The 4,907-nt window shown below is 38.2% G+C and overlaps 1 long non-coding RNA gene across 1 annotated transcript; it reads left to right on the top strand.

The window, feature by feature from the left end:
• Nucleotides 1-1,646: 1,646 nt before the first annotated feature.
• LOC133723658 (uncharacterized) lies at nucleotides 1,647-3,184 on the top strand. Its single transcript, XR_009853180.1, has 2 exons — nucleotides 1,647-2,694; nucleotides 2,785-3,184. It is a non-coding gene; the product is annotated as an uncharacterized LOC133723658 (long non-coding RNA).
• The last annotated feature ends 1,723 nt before the right edge of the window (nucleotides 3,185-4,907 follow it).

Here is a 4,907-nt window from a genome sequence, read left to right on the forward strand (position 1 = left end):
TCTTGATAAGGCATCTGGAACTGCATTGTGGGAGCCAGACCTGTAAACAATGGAATAGTCATAACCAATTAGTTTTACAAGCCATTTTTGTTGGGCCGTTGTAGTGATTTTCTGACTCAAGAAATGTTGAAGAGTTCTGTGGTCAGTCAGGATCTTAAAGTGGTGCCCTAACAAATAAGGCCTCCATTGTTGAACGGCATAAACTACTGCTAACATTTCCTTGTCGTAAACTGACAAGCCTAAATGTTTCTGCCCCAAGGTTTTGCTCAAGTAAGCAATTGGATGTTTGTCTTGGGACAACACCGCTCCAATCCCAACTCCTAAAGCATCACATTCGACTACAAACTCCTTTGAAAAATCAGGCAAAGCTAAGACCGGTGTAGTAGTTAACGCTATCTTCAATTTTTCAAATGCTTCTTCTGCCTCTTGCGACCATTTAAACCCATCCTTCGTAAGCATGTTAGTAAGAGGTTTGGCTATAATTCCAAAGTGTTTCACATACTTCCTGTAATAACCGGCTAGTCCAAGGAACCCTCTCAATCCTTTAAGTGTTTTTGGCTTAGACCAGTTTTTAATCACTTCAATCTTTGCTGGATCCACAGCAACCCCTTCAGATGAGATGACATGTCCCAAATATTCAACTTTTGACGCTCCAAATGAGCATTTGCTCATCTTTACTTTCAGTTCATGTTGTTGGAGAATGTTGAACACAGTTGTCAAGTGGTTCAAGTGTTCCTCCATAGATGAGCCAGGATGTCGTCAAAGAATACAAGTACGAATTTCCGCAGTTGCTCTCTGAAAATGTCATTCATGAGTGATTGAAATGTTGAGGGAGCATTAGTGAGGCCGAAGGGCATCACTAGAAATTCATAGTGTCCCTCGTGGGTTCTAAATGCAGTCTTTTCAATATCCCTTGGATGCATCCGCACTTGGTGATAACCTGATCTGAGATCCAATTTTGTGAAAATTACCTTTCCATGGAGCTCATCTAGCAACTCATCAACAATGGGGATGGGAAACTTATCCTTGATAGTAACAGCGTTCAAGGATCGATAATCAACACACATTCTTTGGGTTCCATCCTTCTTCTTTACTAGGAGCACATGAGATGAGTATGGACTTTGACTAAGTCTAATAGTACCACTCTCCCACAACTCTTTAACAATTTTCTCAATTTGTTCCTTCTGGAAATAGGGGTACCTGTATGGTCTGACATTAACAGGTGCTGCATTTGGACTTAGCTCAATTCTATGATCATGTGCTCTCTGGGGAGGTAGGGCAGTGGGATTTTGAAACAAATCATCATATTTTTCAATCAAAGCTTGGATTTTTGGTGGTACCTGTTGCTGATGAGCTGTCTCAGACTCAATTGGCTGTACTTGAATAATCAAGCCTTCTTTTTCTTGCTTTAGCAAACGAGTCATCAACTCACAACTAACCATTGTTGGTTCTTCAGAAAGCAACCCTTGTAACTGATAGTCTTTGTCATCTAACTTAAATTTCATCGTTAATTTTTCAAAATTCCAAAGTATATCCCTGTCACACCCTAACCCAGAATCTGCAAATTTTTTTTTTTTTTAAAGTTCCGAGTAAGGGTGTGAATAGCTTTTAATTGTCAAAGATAAGAAACACTTTGGCAAATAAAAACTATATTGAAGAAATGAGAATCATAGGTGACTTGGTTTAACTCTTTATTACATAAGTAAGTACTTACAAGAGAAACAAAAGTAAGCTTAGGAAACAAGCTTTATTGTACAAAGATAAACCAAAACAGTAAACTAAAAATTTATTTCTCCTTCTCCTACTCCCAGATTTCCAGAAATTAAATTCTAACCCTCAAGAGCATGATCTGCACAATATCATAAAAGGGGTGAGCTTAAAGCTCAGTAGAGCAAACCTCATACATATAATTAATGATGATGCAAGACAAAAAATAACTCCTTATACTCCAGTTGTTAGTAATCTTGTACTAATCTCGGTCACCAGTGTCTTCTTGCCAAACATTAGATCGTTTTATCAATATATATTGAAGGGGCTTCTCTCCCCAAGTGTATATACCATTGGCTGACATTGCTGGTCCCTTACGAGTATTAGACTCAACTACACAACCATTTTCACTCTCTCTTCAAGCTAGGATCACATAAAACAACATGATAATGAACTAAACATATATTTTACACAATATAAACAATCTGATCAGTAGCAAATGTCACTCAAAATCATATCAATAGACTGATATAATCAAACTTGAGGTTCCCCAAAACTTCCCCTACCTTAAAGCTGGTTTAGTAAAGCTGAGGCTTTGTTTCCAGACCTCTCAAAACTTGTTTTCTGGACTTTGCTGACTCTAGAGTCTCTAAATTATTTTCTGCTATGTTTTCTAACTTGTGTTTCTTACTGCAGGTAAAGGCCTTTTTATACTAGAAGATGTAATCATGAGAACCTATATGTAGACTAGCCACCTCCTGTTTAGCTCAGTCAGTTAGATAAACATTGGGAGCAGCTTATTGCCAGCTCCTGCTTAGAAAAAACATCTGAAGGTTATCCCAAACTGCCAGCTCCTGCTTTGAGCTTGTTGCCCAAGTTTTAAGCTGCTCTAAGAGCAGCCACTTGCTGCACACACTTAACTTTATGTCTGCAGGTTCTTAATTGTGGTTAGAAGTGTGTACACATGTGTTTCCAATAAGCTACTAGGTGACTCAGCAGTTAAATAAGACAAATAACATTCCAGATTATTTTTTTTCTTCTTCTTCTAATATGTTTTATTCTGTGCATGCATTGCAGGTTTTAAAAGCACTTCCAGCTAAAGAAAAAAAATCAAGAAGAAGGAGCATAATAAGCTAAGCATTTGCTGGAAATTTTGGTACATTTGCAAGAAGTAATGGCAGCAAATCAAGGAAACTATAAGTACAAAACATAAATAAGAAATTGATGTAATGTGACATTTGGAAAGATGTATTAATGTAAAAATAGTACTTGTAGCTATCTATGTAATCTTCTTGAAAACATGCACAATCTGTACTATTTTTTCTTTTCTTTTTCTTTTTGACAAAGAATGTAAACAGGTAAATGTTTGCTTTTGTTTGTAAGAAACACTTGTGTTCTACTCTAGCATTTTGTTAACAAAAGCTAGTTGGTTTTTGAGTTATAAAAACAAAATCAGCAGGGATCAAGTAATTCATCATTCATGACCCCATACACAAAGCTAGACCTCTATATTTGGCCCTTCTTTTGCCAAAACAAATAATTATATAGCTATAAATAGTTTAGAAGTAGAGTAAACTAGACTAATTAACTTAAATAGAGTTCAAGTCTTCACAATCCCCCAATGTCCTTAAACCACGATGCTCCCAATAAAATCTCACATCCATTTACAGGCATCACATAAGCTTGGATAACCACCGTTAACCCTTGCAGCTGCATTGTTACCTTTATTTGTCCATCTGTCTTCATTTTTTTCCCACTTGCTACCATAACCCACAAACTCTTAGTCTTGTCTAGAGGTTCTTTGTAGTTTTTTAGTAACTGAGGGTGAATAAAGCAGTGAGTGGCACCTCCATCTATCAGAACATGCACTTTGTTTTTGTTGAAACATCCTTTAAGCTGCATAGTTCTAGGATCTTCATAGGAAGTCAATACATGTAAAGTCACTTCAGGTTCATCTATGTTCTCACCACGTGGACTCTTTTCTGATTCATTATCATCACTTTCTTTGAGTAGCCCTTCCTCATCACCCTCACTTGCAGCTTCGATCAAAAGAGCTTGCCCGGATTGGCCCTTCTTACACACATGACTAGTCCTGTATGGTTCATCACAAAAGTAACACATATTTCTTGCTCTTCTATCATTAAAATCAGCTCTTGATATAGTGCCTTGATTCCCAGTATTCCGAGCATTACTAGGGTGGAGGTTGGTAGCTGCTTGTCTATTGTTGACTTGACTTGTAGTCGAGATCCTTTGATTGGAAACAGATGAGTAACTGTTAAACGAAGGTCCAGGCCTACTTCCTTGGGATCTAAACTGCCTTTGTGTACTGTTCCTTTCTTCAAAGATTCTAGCTAACTCATAAGCCTGATAAAGAGTCGTTGGTTGCATGGCTTTCACATCAACCTGAATGTTCTCCTTCAAACCCCCCATAAAACAAGCTAGTAATAAGTCATCGGTGTACCCAGGAGCTCTCCTTGACAGTTTGTTGAATTGAGACTTGAAATCTTGTACTAAACCTTTCTGAGTGAGTTTAGCCAAGGCAGCTTGACAATATGTTTTGTTGCGAGTACCAAATTCCCTCATCAATAAATCAGCAAACCCTTGCCATGTCCCTGGATACTGATGTCTAAATAAGTGCCACACATCGGCAGCCTCGTCGGTGAGATGCATGGCTGCTATAGCAACCTTCCTTTCATCAGGGATTTGGTACAATTCAAAGTATTGTTCCGCTTTATTCAACCACTGAAGTGGATCTCCGTCTCCAAATGTAGTGAAATCAAGACGCATCTGGAATAGAAAATTCATCTGTTAAGAGAGTGTGGCCACCACCTTTATCACGAACCTTCTTATCAAAGACAGAGAAGCATAGTTGCAGTACATAGTAGCTAGTCTTCTTTGAACCCTCAATGTAATGCTTAAGCCTTATACACAAATCATTAAAAACATTCACTACACATGTACTAATTTTCTTTCCATCCAAACAACTCTGGGATAGGACATACTGGAAGTAATTTCCTACCATATTCAACCGGTTATCAAGCTCTGTAAGTTCACTGGTCCTATTTTTGTCGGCATCTCCCTTCTCTAGTAGATAGTTGGAGACCTCTAGTTGGAGACATAAACTGAGTTGATCTTGGAAAAGATTGAATTGGCGGTGACAGCAGCGAGCTCACAGATTCGATGGCTGACGGTAGCTGTGA

Source organism: Rosa rugosa, chromosome 7, assembly GCF_958449725.1.
Source record: "Rosa rugosa chromosome 7, drRosRugo1.1, whole genome shotgun sequence".
In the NCBI taxonomy this organism is placed as follows: Eukaryota; Viridiplantae; Streptophyta; class Magnoliopsida; order Rosales; family Rosaceae; genus Rosa; species Rosa rugosa.